This window comes from Triticum aestivum, chromosome 7A, assembly GCF_018294505.1.
Source record: "Triticum aestivum cultivar Chinese Spring chromosome 7A, IWGSC CS RefSeq v2.1, whole genome shotgun sequence".
In the NCBI taxonomy this organism is placed as follows: Eukaryota; Viridiplantae; Streptophyta; class Magnoliopsida; order Poales; family Poaceae; genus Triticum; species Triticum aestivum.
In genome coordinates, this window is record NC_057812.1 from 334,234,080 (window position 1) to 334,253,168 (window position 19,089).

Below are 19,089 nucleotides of genomic sequence, written 5' to 3' on the forward strand. Positions count from 1 at the left end.
AGAGGCGCCGCACACCCCTTATGCTTCACAGACGAAGTGATGGATCATCAAATCCCAGAGGGTTTCAAACCCGTAAATATAGAATCATACGACCGCACAACAGATCCTACGGTATGGATCGAGGATTTCCTCCTGCACATCCACATGGCCCGCGGTGATGACCTACACGCCATCAAATACCTCCCACTCAAACTCAAAGGACCAGCTCAGCATTGTCTCAACAGCTTGCCAGCGGAGTCCATTGGCTGTTGGGAAGATCTGGTAGCCGCATTCCTCGACAACTTCCAGGGCACTTATGTGCGACCACCAGATGCCGATGACTTGAGCCACATAATTCAGCAGCCAGAGGAATCGGCCAGGCAATTCTGGACACGGTTCTTAACAAAGAAAAATCAAATTGTCAACTGTCCGGATGCAAAGGCCCTAGCAGCTTTCAAGCACAACATCCGCGACGAGTGGCTAGCCCGGCACCTTGGTCAGGAAAAGCCGAAATCTATGGCAGCCCTTACGACACTCATGACCCGCTTTTGTGCGGGAGAAGACAGCTGGCTGGCTTGCAGCAATAACATATCAAAGAACCATGGTACTTCGGATACCAAGGACAGCAATGGCAGGTCACGTCGCAACAAACATAAGCGTCGCATTAACAGCGACAATACCGAGGATACGGCAGTCAATGCCGGATTCAAAGGCTCTAAACCCGGTCAACGGAAAAAGTCGTTCATAAGAAGCACTCCGGGCCCGTCTAGTTTGGACCGTATACTCGACCACTCGTGCCAAATACACGGCACCCCCGACAAGCCAGCCAACCACACCAACAGGGATTGTTGGGTGTTCAAGTAGGCCAGCAAGCTAAATGCCGAAAACAAAGATAAGGGGTCACATAGCGATGACGAGGAAGAGCCCCGGCAGCCGAACACTGGAGGACAGAAGAGGTTCCACCCACAAGTGCGGACGGTGAACATGATATACGCGACCCACATCCCCAAGAGGGAGCGGAAGCGTGCGCTCAGGGACGTATATGCGTTGGAGCCAGTCGCCCCAAAGTTCAACCCATGGTCTTCCAGTCCGATCACCTTCGATCGCAGGGACCACCCCACTAGTATCCGCCATGGCGGATTCACCGCATTGGTCCTTGACCCAATCATTAACGGATTTCACCTCACTCGAGTCCTAATGGACGGCGGCAGCAGCCTGAACCTGCTTTATCAGGACACATTGCGCAAAATGGGTATAGACCCCTCAAGGATCAAACCCACCAAAACGACCTTTAAAGGCGTCATACTAGGTGTAGAGGCCCATTGCACAGGCTCAGTAACACTGGAAGTGGTCTTTGGATCTCCGGATAACTTCCGAAGCTAAGAGTTGATCTTCGACATAGTCCCGTTCCGCAGTGGCTATCATGCACTGCTAGGGCAAACCACATTTGCAAGATTCAATGCGGTACCGCATTACGCATATCTCAAGCTCAAGATGCCAGGACCTCGGGGGGTCATCAAAGTCAATGGAAACACAGAGAGCTCTCTCCGCACGGAGGAGCACACTGCGGCCCTTGCAGCAGAAGCACAAAGCAGCCTCTTAAGGCAATCCACTAGTTCGGCGACTAAGGACCCGGACACCTTCAAGCGCGCCCGGAGTAATCAGCAACAGGACCGCCTAGCACGTACCGAGCTCGCATAGCAGTGCGGCCCCCACCCCAGTCCCAGCCAAACGGCGAAATCCGTGCCATGCGTACATAATTACGCATTAAAAATACCATGGGCACAGACGGGGAGGGGGCACGACGGTGGCACACTCCAAGTCACGGCTTAAACCACACTAGGGGCTTCCCGCTTTGTTATTTTCTCTTTCAGGACTTCAATCTCTGGAAACCCTGTCCGGCAGCGTGATTGCCGAACACATGATGCAGCATCCAAGGAGGCAGAAGGCTACGTCACACCACGGAACTCCCAGGTGGATTACGATAACGAGTGAAATATTTGTTTTAATACTATTCCTCGGCTTACCCTTGGAAGGGACATGTCAAACAGTCCTACTTTCTGCTTATCGCACTACTTGTATCATTCTGCTTTAACGCACCTTTTTGAATAAAAAATGCATAGCATTAAGACTATTATTGCATTCTTCTTACATATATATATATATATATGTTCATTTACGACATCCAGCACTCGTACACTCTGGTACGGCCAGTACGCTAGGGGCTTAAGCATACCCCATAATACGGCGTGAGAAGTCCGAACACTTTCGATAGTGCGACACCTCGAACTTATAGCATTATATGCATCAGCTCCGAATCATGTCTTGGGTCAATAGTTGGGTTTGGCCGGCTCCCATGTTTTGGTACCTTACATTCCGCTATATCGGCTAAGGTAGCACTGGGAGAACTACTGCGATTGTGCCCCGGTTCTGCCGGGTTAAGCACCTCAGTAGAGAAAGCTAAAACTGACTATCATTATAAGGCGAGAGACTGGTCGCTGTTCGAGAGGTTTCGAGTCCCTAAAGGCTTATGCCGCTTAGAGCGAGGAGTCGGCCCTGTCCGGCTTAAGGTGTGTATCGCGCCCCGAATTCGGCTTTCCGAATACTAGGGGCTTCGCCAAAATTTAAAATTATAGAATTCTATGGCTAAGTGAGAGTGATAACGCATTATAGTCTGATTGCCTTGTTCGTTGTGCTGAGCACCTCCCTCGAGGGACCCAACAATGGGAACAAGAGTGCTCAGGTTTATCCCGAACACCCCAGCACTCCTGGCGTGGGGGCAAAAGCTGACGACTAGCCATCTCCCAGATTTGATAAACAGCCAAATAGAAGGTAATATTTTAAATTCAAACAAGCGTTGCATAGCACATATGAACAAGTTTTCATAAATACAGGATTACACGAGCGAGTTTACTCAAATATTATATCTTTCGTGCACTCGTCTGCTACGAGACGAGCACCCTTCAGGACACCCTCATAGTACATCTCGGGGTGGCGATGCTCCTTGCCCTCTGGCGGCCCTTCCTTAATCAGCTTCATGGCGTCCAGCTTGGCCCACTGCACCTTCACATGGGCGAAAGCCCGGCATGCACCTTCGATGCAGACGGACCGCTTGATGACTTCCAGCCGTGGGCAGGCATCCACAAGCCGCCTCACCAGGCCGAAGTAGCTGTTGGGAAGGGCGTCGCCAGGCCACATCCGGACTATAAAGCCCTTCATGGCCTATTCGGCCGCCTTGTGCAGCTCGACCAGTTGCTTCAGCTGGTCGCTCAAAGGCATCGGGTGTTCGGTCCCAGTATACTGAGACCAGAACAACTTCTCTGTTGAGCTTCCCTCCTCAGCCTGGTAAAACTGTGCGGCATCCAACACGCTGTGGGGCAAATCTGCGAATGCTCCTGGAGAGCTCCGGATTTGGGTAAGTAACAGGTAATTTACTTTCACATGCTTGCTTTGCATATAGAATTCCTTACCCGCCGCTATCTTCTTCATCGCATCAATCTCCTGGAGGGCCTTTTGGGCTTCGGCCTTGGCACTCTTTGCGCTCTTGAGGGCCGCGGCAAGCTCGGACTCTCGCGTCTTCAAGTCAAGCTTCAACGCCTCGTGCTTCGTCACGAGAGCGTGGAGCTCTTGCTGCACCTCGCCCACCCGAGCCTCATGCCTTTCCCGCTCGGTGCGCTCCGTGGCCGCTTTGTTTTCGTCCTTGGATAGCGCTTGCTTCAGGGTCGCCACCTCGGTCGTGGCCCCTGGAAAATTTACGATAATCCCGTCATTTTGCAATCGCATTCTTTTTATACATATACATATACTAGGTACTACTTACCTTTGTTCTCCTCGAGCTGCCTCTTGGCAAAGCCAAGCTCGTCCTTGGACCCTTTAGGGTCCTGCTTCAGTGCGGCGACCTTTGCAGTCAGTGCGGCAGAGGCCATCAGCGAATCCTGCATACGCATATTGACATAGTTATATTAGATTCATGCGATATTGTTTGATCCTCTGTTCGGCTTTTCTTTGTGAACACCGAACAGAGCATCAGGGGCTACTGTCTATGCGGTAATATTTTTCCTATATTTCAAAAACTTACCTCAAAGCCTGTTATAAGGCCGGCACAGGCTTCAGTCAGTCCGCTCTTGGCGGACTGAACCTTCTGGACCACCGCACTCATAATAGTGCGGTGCTCTTCATCGATGGAAGCGCTGCGAAGCGCTCCCAGTAGATTGTCCGGTGCCTCCGGATGGACAGAGGTCACCGGCACAAGCGTCTTGCCCCTCTTGGAAGGAGGCTGCCTGCCCGAGTCCGGAACCACTGGGGGTTCCGGCGCGGTGTTCGGCTGAGGGCTGAACTCAGAGCCCTTGGGAGCCTTACTCCCTCTGCTCCCAGAGTCCGAAAGGTCGCCTTGAGGTGCCTCCGGGACTGTCTCCCCTCGACCCGGTGCCTCTTGAGACAATATCTCGGTGTTGTCCGTAGGGCAAGGGGAGGTGGCGGTCGGAAGTGGATCGCTATCCATATCCGACGAGCCCAGGGAGCCATCCGACAAAACGTCGATAGGGGCTCGTGGCGGTCTGCATGGTCATAATTCGGTGTTAGGAGAGGTAGTGCGTCAAAGGTATGCTATGAGTTATTCTGGCATCCGAATACTTACGACTTCGCCAGGGGCTTGGACCTGAGCAGCCACTCGTCTTCGCCTTCGGCAGCGGTGGTGGAATAGTTCGGAAGGAGAGTCCTTCCCTTCTTGGTCCCTTAGGCCCCTCAGTTGGGGCGGCCTTCCTTTTCTTGTCTCCCCTGACTGAAGGGGGAGAATCTTCATCTTCCTCCTCGTCTTCGGGGAAGGAGTGCATCGCGGAGTTATCGGACGATGAGGCCGATAACACCTGGCGTCGGGAACTCTTTCAGGTTCCCTTGGCCCTCTTGGTCTTCTCCGGCACCTTGTAAGGAGCCGGAGTCAGCATCTCCATTAGGAGAGCATCCGCAATGTCTTCGGGCAGAGGGGCCGGACAGTTAATCTGCCCCGACGTCTCCACCCAGTCTTCCCAAAGGCGTGGAGCTCAGACCCCGCACATGGTTAAGCTAGGGGAAATAAAATATCCTACCGGATGTATAGAACTCACCGAATGCGCTCGGTGCTTCGCGCTTAGCCCGCGGTCCTTGGTGAGGGAGGGAGGGACCTCGGCGCCCTTGAATAGCACCTTCCAGACGTCCTTATGCGTCATATCGAAGAGCTCGCTCAGAGTCTGGTGCTGGGCCGGGTCGAACTCCCACAAGTTGAAGTCCCGTTGTTGGCACGGGAGGATCCGGTGGATGAGCATGACCTGGACTATGTTGACAAGCTTGAGCTTCTTGCCTACCATATTCTAGATACATTTCTGGAGTCCGTCTAGCTCCACCGATGGACCCCAGGACAGGCCCTTCTCTTTCCAGGAAGTGAGCCGCGTGGGGATTCCGGATCGAAACTTGGGGGCGGCCACCCATTTGGCGTCGCGCGGCTCGGTGATGTAGAACCACGCCGATTGCCACCCCTTTATGGTCTCCACGAAGGAGCCTTCAAGCCATATAACATTGGGCATCTTGCCCACCATGGCTCCGCCGCATTCTGCTTGTTGGCCGCCCACCACCTTCGTCTTGATATTAAAGGTCTTTAGCCACAGGCCGAAGTGGGGCCGGATGCGGAGGAAAGCCTCACACACGACGATGAACGCCGAAATGTTGAGGACGAAGTTTGGGGCCAGATCATGGAAGTCCAGCCCGTAGTAGAACATGAGACCATGGACGAATGGATGGAGGGGAAACCCCAGTCCGTGGATGAAGTGGTGGAGGAAGACTACCCTCTCGTGAGGTTCAGGGGTAGGAACGATCTGCCCCGCAACAGGCAGCCGGTGTGCGATGTTCGCGGCCAAGTATCGGCCCCGCGCAGCTTCTTGATGTGTCCCTCCGTAACGGAGGAAGCCATCCATTTGCCTCCCGCTCCGGACATGATTCGAGAAGGTTGAGGGGAAGGATGTAGGCTTGGGCATTGGAGCTCGAGTGCGCAAGAGAGGATGAGCAAGGAGGAAGAAGGCGTGGGTAGAAAAAGATTAAACCTTGTCCCTTTATAAGGGCGACCGAAACTATGCGCCCCCACTAGCCTGGTGAAACTCGCTTCTCCCCCAAGCGTCGTAATCGATGGCGCGGTTGGGTTACCCACGCCCATATTGATGAGAATCCCGTAATAAGGGGGACACGATCTCTGCTTTGACAAGACGTGTCAAAAAACTACCTCGTGTTATGTGTGGGGCTAGTTAAAGGAAACGGTTCGAATAATCACCGGGCCATGGCATAATGTCGTGTTGCCAAAACAAGTCAGCAAATTAGATTTGTAGAAATATTATTCTCTCTACGGTGGTATGTGGAACTTATTTTGCAGGGTCGGACAATATCCTTGTATTCAAATTCTTCTGTGGTGTATTTGGAGGAGGACCCGCCTTGCAATGCCGAAGGCAATACTGCGCGCCAGACTCATCGTCATTGAAGCCTGGTTCAGGGGCTACTGAGGGAGTCCTGGATTAGGGGGTCTCCGGACAGCCGGACTGTTGGACTATGAAGATACAAGATTAAAGACTTTGTCTCATGTCCGGATGGGACTCTACTTGGCATGGAAGGCAAGCTAGGCAGTACGGATATGGATATCTCCTCCTTTGTAACTGACCTTGTGTAACCCTAGCCCTTTACGGTGTCTATATAAACCGGAGGGTTTTAGTCTGTAGGACAACATACAATCATACCATAGGCTAGCTTCTAGGGTTTAGCCTCTCCTATCTCGTGGTAGATCAACTCTTGTAATACTCATATCATCAAGAATAAATCAAGCAGGACGTAGGGTTTTACCTCCATCAAGAGGGCCCGAACCTGGGTAAAACATCATGTTCCGTGCCTCCTGTTACCATCCGCCTTAGACGCGCAGTTCGGGACCCCCTACCCGAGATCCGCCGGTTTTGACACCGACAGCGCTAGAGCCGGGAAAGAAGCGAAAGGCGCCAGAGCCGCTGCTGAAGGTATGGAAGACGAGGTCTGTTTTCTGGGACTTGTCATACTGGATGATCCTTCGTGTGCCTCATAGCCTTGATGTCACGCATATCATGAAGAACGTCTACGAGAGTCTACTTGGTGCCCTGCTCAACATGCCAGAGAGGGCCAAAGATGGGCCAAAAGCAAGGGCATACTTGATATCAATGGGTATTAGGGAGGAGCTTCACGCTAATGATGATGAGGCGAAGCAGGACACAGAAAGTCGTCGCAAAGGCAAAAAGTCCAAGAAGATCGGAAATGACTACCCTCCCGTGTGCTTCACTCTAAGTCAGGAGGAGATCGAGCAGTTTTTCACCTGCCTCGTAGGAGTAAAACTTCCTTACGGTTACGCGGGGAAGATAAGCAATTACCTAGACTCAGCGAAGCAGAAGTTCAGTGGGATGAAGTCTCACGACTGTCACATGCTGATGACGTAGATACTTCTAGTTGCAATCCGTGGGATCATGGACGTGCGCGTCTGTGAAACGTTATTTGGCCTATGCAACTTTTTCGACGTCATCTCTCGGAAGTCGGTTGGCGTGAGGCAACTCAGAAGGCTACAAGAAGAGATCGTGGTGATACTATGCGAGCTTGAGATGTACTTCCCGCCCGCATTCTTCGATGTTATGGTGCATCTGCTGGTCCATATCGTGGAGGATATCATCCAACTCGGGCCGACATTCCTGCACAACATGATGTCGTTAGAAGGGATGAATGGTGTCATCAAAGGATACGTTCACAACATGTCACGTCTAGAGGGAAGCATAGCCAGGGGCTTTCTGACCGAAGAGTGCATCTCCTACTGCATGAATTATCTACATCGAGAACCCCATTGGTCTGCCCATCGACAGGCACCTCGGCAGGCTCACTGGATGGGGTCACCGCGATGGTCGCCGCAAAATGCATGTCGACTTCGAGGGTCGACTCGCCGACTTTGAAAGAGCAAACCTAGTCACACTACAACGCATAGACGTGGTCGATCCTTAGGTGGTAGAGCACAAAACCTTTATTGAGAAGACGTACAATGACCGAGGCCAACAGAGGACGGACAGAGATATAATCAAAGAGCACAACTCATGTTTCACGCGTTGGTTCAAGGAGAAGCTTCTGTCATACCCTTTACATGAGGATTCTTCCGCGGAAGAGAAACTCATATTCGCCTTGTCACAGGGCGCCGAGCACAACCTGATGGCCTATGAGGTGTATGATATCAATGGCTACACATTCTACACCGAGGACAAGGACATGAAGAGCGATGGTTATCAGAACTCCGGGGTAACGATGGAATCCTACACCGGTAATGACAAGGACAAATACTATGGAAGGATCGAGGAGATCTGGGAGTTGAGCTACGCTGGAGAGAAGGTCCCGATGTTCCGTGTCAGATGGGCCAAGAGTGTCCTAAAAGAAGATCATTATTTCACCATCATGGTTATACCCGAAGCCAAATCCAAGACCATGGGCGCAAACATCACCGCGAAAAATGAGCCATGGGTACTGGCTTCCCAAGTGGACCAATGCTTCTTCATTACCGACCCGTCAAAGCCCAGTCGTATTGTCATGAGGAGAGGCAAAAGGAAGATCATCGGAATGGATGGAGTCGCCAATGAGCAAGACTTCGATAAGTATGGCGACCCGAAGATGGAACATGACGACGACGATGAAGTGCCATACACCACAAGAAGAAGCAGGACCACCCTACCTAAAGGACGTTCGTTCAACAGAAGAACTCCATTTGCGAAAAAGAAGGGCAAGAAGATTGTGAAAAGATAGCTAGCTAAGATCGATTGTATTTAAATTGTAGTCTTCATTTCTCAATTGTATTTCGACATATTGAAATGATATTTCTTCTGTTCTAGTCCTCATTAATATTTATTTATGTTTATTCTGGTATAGCAATTTTTATTTATGTTTATTCTCGTATTGAATTTCTAACTCACCAAAAGTATTGAATTTGTTAAAAAAAATGAACTCATGAATATTTTTAAATTTCATGGGCATGTTTTGACTTCATGAATATTTTTTCAAATTTGATGATATTTTTTCATATTCATAAATGTTTTACCAATTCACAAATGAATGCAATTAAAAATCCAAAAAAACAAATGTGATGATATTTGATGATATTTTCAAATAACAAATTTGATGATATTTTTTCATATTCATAAATATTTTCAATTAACAAATTTGATGATATTTTTTCACATTCATAAATGTTTTCAAATTTGATCGTCATTTTCTAAAAAATTATTAGATGCAACAAAAAATTCAGAAAAAAAGTTACTAATGGCACACCAGGAGAAGGTGCGCCATTGCTATCAAGGTACTTATGGCGCACCCCTAGGAGGTGTGCCATTGGTATACCAATTTTTATGATATTTTCTGAAATATTTTCAAATAACAAATTTGATGATATTTTCAAATAACAAATTTGATGATATTTTTCATATTCATAAATATTTTCAAATAATAAATTTGATGATATTTTTCACATTTATAAATGTTTTCAAATTTGATCGTCATTTTCCAAAAACTTATTAGATGTAACTAAAAATAATAATAAAAAGTTAGTAATGGTGCACGAGGAGAAGGTGCGCCATTGCTATCAAAGTACTTATGGCGCACCCCTAGGAGGTGCGCCATTGGTATACCAATTTTTATGATATTTTTTCAAATATTTTCAAATAACAAATTTGATGATATTTTCAAATAACAAATTTGATGATATTTTTTCATATTCATAAATATTTTCAAATAACAAATTTGATGATATCTTTTCACATTCATAAATGTTTTCAAATTTGATTGTCATTTTCTAAAAAATTATCAGATGCAACTAAAAATAATTAAAAAAGTTAGTAATGGCGCATCAGGGGAAGGTGTGCCATTGCTATCATTGTGTTTATGGCGCACCCCTAGATGGTGCGCCATTGCTAACCTTCCCCCCTCTATGTAGGTGTGTTATGTCCATCTTGATGTCCCTCCCTCGCCAGATCCCCCTCGCCCCTCGCGCCCGCTCCATCGCTGCCGACGACCCCCCGCACCCGATGACCCCCGCGCCCGCTCTGCCACTGGAGCACTAGGAGGAGGAGGCCTGCGTCCACCAGGAGAGGAGGCCCGAGCACCTCGCGACCTCCCCGCCGTCTATCCCCGCCTCCCCCAAGCTCTCCATCTACACCCTCCATCGTCTCCGCTCCGGCCACCACCTCATCGTGGTCAGGTAATCTTCATTGCCCTCCTCCCTCTGCCTCTCTTCTCCTCTCTTCCTCCTCTCCTCCCTCCCGGCCATGCCCTCTTCTTCTCTCTTTTGCTAGGCTTAGGTCAGATCCCTCTCGAATTTAGGTCAAATTAGGTTCAAAAAATTGCTAATTTTGGTCAAATTAGCAAGTGTCCATCTTCCTGTGTAGGCATGGCAGTGATTTTTTTAGAATGGGGATTAATTTAGGAACCAAACATTGGTCAGATGGGCCTCCTAATCATGTTAAATCCAAAGTTGCTAAATACAATCTTTACGTTGAATTGGTGTCATGTAGGAGCAAATACCTGCGGTTTTAGACTTTTTTTAGGCAACACAGTGGGTGATCTTCCAACTGCATTTTTTCAAAGATAAAAACTGTACCATCTACTTATATACTTATGACATCAGTAAAACCAGTGCTAGAAATCAATTAGAAATTGCTTGGCTCCTCTTCTTTCTGCTCCTTACCTAGACATAAACTAGGCAAGTTTTAGCAACAAGAATACAAATGATAGTCACTACAGCTGCACATGATCTCTGCTAGTTATAGAAATTCATTTCATGTCCTATGTTTTCTGTCAGGGTATTGTTCAGGAAGCTTGCTTGAGTTTGTGTCCTTTAACATGTAAATCTGCAGTTCTAGCCACAGTTTGCAGTTCTAGCCACTCCTTGCTGCTAGTTCCTCAAGGAGTTCTGCTCAAAATTAGCTCAACAAGTTGCATCTGGCTTTTACAAAGTTGTTTTGGCTTAAGAGGATAAGTTGTTGTATATACTGTCATAAAATTTGCTTCATATGCTTGTATCTGGGTGCTAAAATCACTTTTGTTAGAGCTTTATTATTTCAGCAAAACTAATAGATTTAGTTCATTGATATGCTTCCTCTGGTCTTCTTTGGCAAGAGGCCGAGAGGTGGTAGCAGATAGATTTAGTTCATTGGTACAGATAAATTTTGTTAATATTCTTCAGGAAGCTTGCTTGAGCTGTTTATATACTTGCTTGCTAGCTAGCAAAAATAGTAGCTTTGTTTACGGTGTTAACTAATTAGTGCCACCAAATGGTAGAGACAGAGACCAGGTCTCTTCTAGTTTCCCATGAATTAATAAACCATGCATGGTATCAAGTGAGCCATGCACAGCCACGAAAACAGCTTGCTTGCTACTGTTTTAAATAGTTAGTCAAATGAATTGCTTGCTTGCTACTGTTTTTAGCTATTGTTTTTATTCAAAAATTATTGGAGTTTATATCATATATATTGCTGGCATGTATTTCATATGTTCTGTAGCATTAAGGCTACATAGCATGCCATTTTGTGCCTTGTATTAATTGCTTTCCCAACATGTTTGCAGGTTTAAGTGAAAAAAGAGGAAGAAAGGAGAATCGGGGTAGGGTTTCATGGCTAGAAGATATATTGCTAGGTTTTGTCTCCGACCATCATGTAATGATGATATTGGGGGGTTTTGTCTCCGACCATCGTGTCGTGATGATATTGTGGGGTGTTGTGGGGTTGCAGCAGGGTGGGGTGGGATAATGATTTTGCAGGTACCCCGAGAGGCCCTTGAGTTTGCTAGAATGTCGATTAACTTCCATTTCGAAAAATTCGGGAACTCCATATGTCCTATATTCAGCAAAGGTCATGCTGAAATTTTCCGTGAATTTCAGCATGACTTTGCTAAAAATAGGACATATGTGGTACTTGCGACTAATGCATGGGCCGGGGTATCTTAGTACTTAATTAAGTAGGATCAACTATTTTTTTGTCCATCACTCGATAAACTACATGTATGTGTATTTAGCATGACTTTTTTTAGGCAACACAATGGGTGATCTTCCAACTGCATTTTTTCAAAGAAGATGCAAATGCATGAAATTGGCTCACTATGCCAAGGGAAATCAGGCTCAATGTAGGACAGATGTAGTTGATTTGCTATTCTTATGGAATAAATAATAGATGTTTAACTAAAACCATTTACTGTAGGACTTGCAAGCAGCTTTGCTTGCAAGCAATAGCCCTTCTCTCTTCTTCTCATTTCTCTCATCTCAAGGAGTTAAAAACTTCATTTAATTAAAACTACTCCACACAAAATTAAATGAAACTTTTCAAACAAAAATGATCATATATATATGGAGTAAAGTTTCAGTATAGTTCCAAGCACAGTAAAGTTTCAGTAATGTTATGGAGTATTGAATTTTGCAATTTTGGTTCTCTGTAATTTTGCAATATTGCTTGCGGTCTGTATTGCTTTACTCTGTGAAAATTGGAGTAGCATTATTGCTTGCTCTGTAGTGCATTTTTGCTAGGGACCCGATACTCCATAGTGGTGCATTTTTACTGCAACCTAAACTGGAGTAAACTAGAGTAGGACCTGATACATTTAAGCCATTTGCTAGCACTTCTTGACTAAGAAAATTCCTAACAATTTCTGTAGATTTCCAAAATTCAGTTTTGTACCGCGCACCGAAGCCCCAAGAAAGAAAACTGATCTGAAACAGATGATCAATTTTCAGCCCTTGGATTAGTTTAGTATTTTTTTTCACACACTCAGACACCCTTGCTTGCCATGTGTGTGAGAAAGATAGTGAGATGAGACGAGAAGAAGGGGGTTAGGAAGGGAATTGGACCTTAGCAACAACACACTAACAGGTTCCATCCCAAAACACATAGGCAATATCACAAACATCTCTCAATTGTTCCTTAACAATAACCAACTTTTTGGCGACATTCCTCAAGAATTAGGTTATTTGGTCAACTTAGAGATCTTGTTCCTTGACAATAACCAACTTTTTGACCAATTTTTTCCTATTTAGAGCGAAACATGGCCCACGACGATGAGGCCGGAGGTTCGGGCAAAGCATTCTGGGAGCTGTCCCAAGAGATGGAGGAAGAACCTCACCGCTATGAGGACGCCACGGAAGACACCGATCCCGACTACACAACCCCTAGTGGCGTCAGGGCTGACACCACTGATGGTGCCGCCAAGGATGCCACCACTGATGATGGCAGCGCATGCACAGATGGCAGCCAGCCGAAGAGGCAACGGAAGGACCGGCGCCCGAACATGCTCGGCACCATCAAGGAGGAATTTACTGAAGTGTCCTCCAGTGGGCATCCAACGCCGCCCAAAGAATTAGTCAAGGGGTACGTGGGACAGCTCGGGTGCATTCTCCGGAGCACTGTCTCAATCAACACTGAGAACCTAAGGCATCATGACCGAGGGAATTTGCGCAACCTCCTCTTCACGAAGGTGCAGGAATGATACAAGTTCCCCGGTGACTTCGCAAACACACGCCTCTCAGGGAATAAAGTGAACAATGCCGCCCTCACGAAGATGAGCACGGCCCTAGCTACTTGGAGAGCCGCGGTGAAGAGAAGGATTGAAAAAGGTGATAGTTATGAGAAGATCAAGGAGACAAATCCTTCGATCAGCGAAGCTAACTACCTGGAGTTCAAGATCAAGTGCAAGAGCAACGCAATCACGTAATCAAGTCAGTGGGGGAAAGATATGCGGGACTTGAACTTAGGGGTCCACAAACTCGGTCCCGGCGGTTACAGAGTGGCGGAACCTATATGGGACAAGGAGGATGCGGAGCGTGCCGAGCAAGGCCTACCGCCCCTCTTTGATAAATACCGTGACAAGCAGACCAGGAACTATGTCAGGGCCCGATACAAGATTGACCCGGTAACAAAGGAGCTTACCACGGATCCGAAGACCAAGGCGCTTGAGCTTGTTCTGGTAAGGAATACACCCCCGCGTAATTAGCTCCATATGGTTGCATTCTAATTAATGAATCCAAATTTATAAATGGTTCACGTTCCTTCCGCAGGAAACTGAAAGCAGTAGCGCGGGGTCGTCTCAGAGCTCCCCTTGGGACACCACTTTAAATAGGGCGTTGGACGTAATGAAACACAAGAATAAGCTTAGTAAGCCGATGTCAGCTGGTCGTGTGGCCGGTGAAGGCTTGTCCACGAAATGGTCGGAATACTATACCGGTGGGCGAAATGAGAGAAAGACCAGCTCGGAAAGCCAGGAGCACGAGGTTCAAGAACTCGAGGCACAAGTGGCGTGGATTCCGGAGATAGTCAAAGGGCAAGTGCGAGACCAACTGGGAGCGACGATCACCGCCATTATGCCTACCTTGCTTGAGGGGATGCAGGCGTGGATTGCAGGCGGCCAACAGGGGCCGCCCCCGATTCCTAGCTTCATGGGCAGTAGCTCGCACAACGCGCCGGCGGCGCCATTGGTGTCTCCGGCGGAAGCAGCGTTGGTGTCTCCGGCTTTGGTGCCGGCATTGGAGCTTAATCCACCTGGGTGTGGGAAGAATACGCCGGCTGGCACCTCGGCAGCAAGCGGCCCCTCCGTCACTTGCACGCCCGCCGTTGGCGGTGCATCGACATTAGCCGAGCTCGACGCCATCACGGTAACTAAGCCTCTCTGCCGATGACTTCATCTCCTTGGCTTTGACTGGGCATCCCTGACACCCTACATGTTTTCGCAGGGCGCCGCCTACATTCCATGCACTCTCCTGCACTTCGTGGACGGCGAGTTGATCGATGTCGCCAAGGCCAGAATCGTTCAACTGGGCAACCACCTATTCCACGGTAATCTGATGCCACCCAACGTGTATAGGGTTCAACTGGTTCGGGTGCTGCAGGACTACGACGACTTGTTACCTCCGTATTGACCCCCTGGGGCCGACAAAGATGATGTGATGACCCTGAGCGCCTGCATAAGCTGGTCCATGCTTTGGCCGAAGAGCCAGATTCGTTTGGGGGCGGGGGACACCACCCCACAGACAACACCGCCAGTCGTGTCGGCGCCAAGCCATGGCAAGACCACCGCAACGCTACCGCCGTTAGCTGATCCAGACATGCATATGGCACAGGATCCGGACGACGACGACGACGGTACATTTACCAGGGTCGATAAGTACTTCAACGAACATGGGTACGGTGACGAATTCTTGGGGCCTCCTTCTCAAGAACCCAACCCTGCAAAAGATGATCACGATCTAGCTGGTACCGCGGAGAAACCCAATTGCAACAGGCTTCGTCTGGCGTTCAGTTCTCAGGAGACACCTCCAGCTGTCGCCTTCACCGAGCCTTAGATAGCCGAGGTACGAAATATTATCAGCCCCAACACACTCAAGAAGGTGGTCTCTGAGCAGAACTCGATCCCATTATAGCAGAAGAAGAAGGGACGGAAAAGAAATAATAACAAGGGTGTGAGCCATCCGGCACCGAGTACGATCCATGCTCAGGACGGGCCACCTTCACCTAAGGATATCTCGAGGAGGGTGCATGTGGCGGGTAGGCCGATGCTACCGACTAATCTGCTCAATGCTGCAACCGGTGCTATGTGCAGTCTGCATGACAGTGTTCTTTCTTTGGAGAAGCGGCGTCTCTCCGAGAATGATGTGGCATACCCGGTTTTCATGGCCAAGGTGCTAGAGGGCAAGGGCTTTGTCGATAGCGCCATCGGGGGTATGATCGTCCTGCGGTTTGATGACATCTTCGCTATGTTTAACCTTCATCCACTGCACTACACCTTCATTCGGCTATTTTCGCTAATTATGGAGATGCGGATCATTAGAGACAAGACCCAGGATATCCTGATAGTCGACCCATTCTACATGCGTGCCAAGATCTTGGGCAGCGCTGGGGACCGGCAAGTCGTGAGTTCATACCTTGAAGGCGTCATCCTGGCGAACCCATATAAGGATAACTTCCTCGTGCCTTACTTTCCCGAGTAAGTCATCCCCTCACCGCCCCATAACATATGATTTCTTAGATTTCGATCGTTCTTTTTTTCTAACATTCCGTGTTTTGTGCAGTGACACACGTTGCACACTCATCCTCTTAAGCCCGAACTATTCCATGGCCACGTATTTCGACTCGGACCGTCAGTCGAATAAAGACTACACAAATATCAAGAAAGTTCTTGATGATGTTCTCCCCGGCTACGCCAAATCTGGAGGCACCTTTAGGAGGCCAAATTTTAGGTACGGCAAGCACGTGTTCACCCACATAACGACGTTCCCTTGCGTCAAGCATCCGCCTGGCGGTCAGAAGGATGCCTACTACACCCTCCATCACATGTGGGTGATCGTACGGGACCATAATCACCTTCTGCTACCAAATAGTCTCAAAGATTGGGTCGCATGCTTGTCGGCAATCCAGGACATGGACCTCAGACAAGAATTCTTTCGCATCCAGTCGGAGTTTGTGGAAATCATCCATCAAGATGCCCTTCGTACCTCGGGGCAGTTCTACCTCAAATATCAACCGTCCAACAGTGAAATAGAAACAACGCCACAAATGCAGGCTGACGACGATCGCGATTTCATGACCATCACGAAAGACGACGGCTTCATCCACGCTCCGGTCCCTGAGTCGAGTCAAAAGTAGTGATGCTATGTAGTTCTGAAATATCGATTAGCTCATGTTGTAATTAAACTTTAATGAACTTGTATGTCTCTTTGTTTTGGACAGTCGTTCAACTTATATGTAATCGATACTATTTATTAGTAGGACCATGAATCATGTTATTAATGTGTTACTTTTCTCTTCTGATCCTTTTGTTGCATACTTATATATTGCTTATGTATTGTCTGTGAATTGCTACTAACGTTTTTTTGTCTAGTGCATAGAGATGCCATCGTATGTCGTGTACAAGGGTAAGGTTCCCGGAGTCTGCGACAACTGGGAGGAGTGTCAGAGACAGGTTCACCGTTTCAGCGGTAACAGTTACAAAGGGTACACCACTAGGACGGAGCCGGAAGCTAGATACGCGCGCTATCTGGCGGGAGAGAGGAGGGAGCGGAGGAGGAACTGGATGAAGACCAGTTTCATCGCGATGATGCTCATCGTGACCGTAGCTCTCTTCTATGTGATGGTAGTTTACATATCGACTTGTAATGTGAAGACAAACTCGCTACTCGCAGTCTCGAGACTTGTAGTGTTCTAACTTTGTTCGGTCTTTTGAATTCGGAGACTAATATGATGAATTGTATTTAGAGACTAATCTTCTATTGTATTCGATAAATCTGCTGTTTATATGTTGTGCTGCTTATACTCTATGCTGTAATGTATTTTGTAACCTGTGCAAATATTAGAAAAGCAAAAAAATCCTAATATTCATAGTAGTGGCGCACCTTGTTGAGAATTAGTGGCGCACCAGGGCTAAATACCAGTGGCGCATTATCGGGGATAGTAATGGCGCACTTGGGGGCATACGTGAAGGTAAATATGGCCCTCTAGGAGGCATAGTAATGGCGCACCATTTTACATAGTAATGGCGCACTGCCAAGTGCGCCACTATTGTCTGGTATACTAATGGGGTGCGCCATTAGTACTTGTTACTAGTGGCGTGATGATAGTGGCGCACCTATAGTGCGCCATTAATGGGCAAAACAGGTGCGCCACTAACAGACCTTTTTCTAGTAGTGCTGGTGGGGTTTAACTGCAGCAAGCCAGCTTTGACTCAGTGGCTAACCTGAACTACTACTGCAAGTACTCTTTTGAGGTGGCGCACACGAGTCCACATATTCAGCAATTAATACACCACTATGGATCCGCTCCCGTCTCCCTACGAGAACGCCATCCATAGCACTCACGCTTATCTTGCGCATTTTAGAGTATCCACTTTCACTTGTCTATGAACTATACAGGCAACCCAGAAGTTGTCAGGACCCCGATTCCAAGTCACATCGATCTAGCCGGTAACACCTCATATCACATTGCGGCCTCGTGCACGGTATTCCACGGGTGTCGCCTTACCATGGCCCGGGACCGTTTGCGCCTTTTGGCTCATGTATATGATAGTGTCGCTAGCATCCATATGACAGAGAACCCGGGCCGACATGGCTAGTCGTGAACCCAAAGCGGCACAGACCTATGGAGACAGGCATACATGAATCACATCGAGCATGTCGGTCATCAGCGAGTGAATCCGGGCTGTAGCACTGGGCTAACAGGACTCTGGGGAACCCGGGCTATAGCAGGCTAGGCAGGACTCTAGAAGTCACCGCGTGACATTTCCCCGAAGGGACAAACATAGGAACAAAGTGAAACACATGCCGGCCAGTCAAGTGTCCTGAGCAGTAGTGTTGGGCTAGCAGGACTCCGGTGAACCGGGCTATAGCGGACTACTATGGCTCGAGGAGCACTAGACTACATTTCCCCATAAGAAAGGCTGCCAAGGATAAACAACTAGATTGTCGGATCCCACACATACCAAGCATTTCAATCATACACACAATATGCTCGATATGTGCAAATACAACATGGCATCACAACAAAACTCTACAACTCAAGTACTTTATTTAAAGGCTCCAGAGAGCCATACATAACATGTTCATATAGGTAGGGGTCACATGACCCGACACTCAAGTCATACAAGCATACAAGCACATGCGGAAGCAAATAGTCTGAGTACAGACACTAGAAAGAAAGAAGGCTTCTCGAAGCCTGTCTATCTACATAGGGCCCTCCATGGCCAGGATCACCACCTGGGTGGCAAGTTACTCATCGACATCTAGGTCTACATAAAACCCATCGGAGGGGCGGTGTTGTCGTCTGAAAACAGTAATTAAAGCAAACATGAGTACAAAGGTACTCAGCAAGTCTTACATCAAAACCTACTATACATGCTCATTCTCAAGAAGGTGGTGGAGTTATTGTAGCAAGCCAGCTTTGACTCTTGGCTAAGCTATCCTACGAGACACCACTAGTAAAATAGTTTTCACACACGAGTCCACTAATCACCAACACAATACTCCACTGGGGATCCTCCCTCGACATCCTATGAGAGGGCCATCCTAGGTACTCACACTTATCTTGA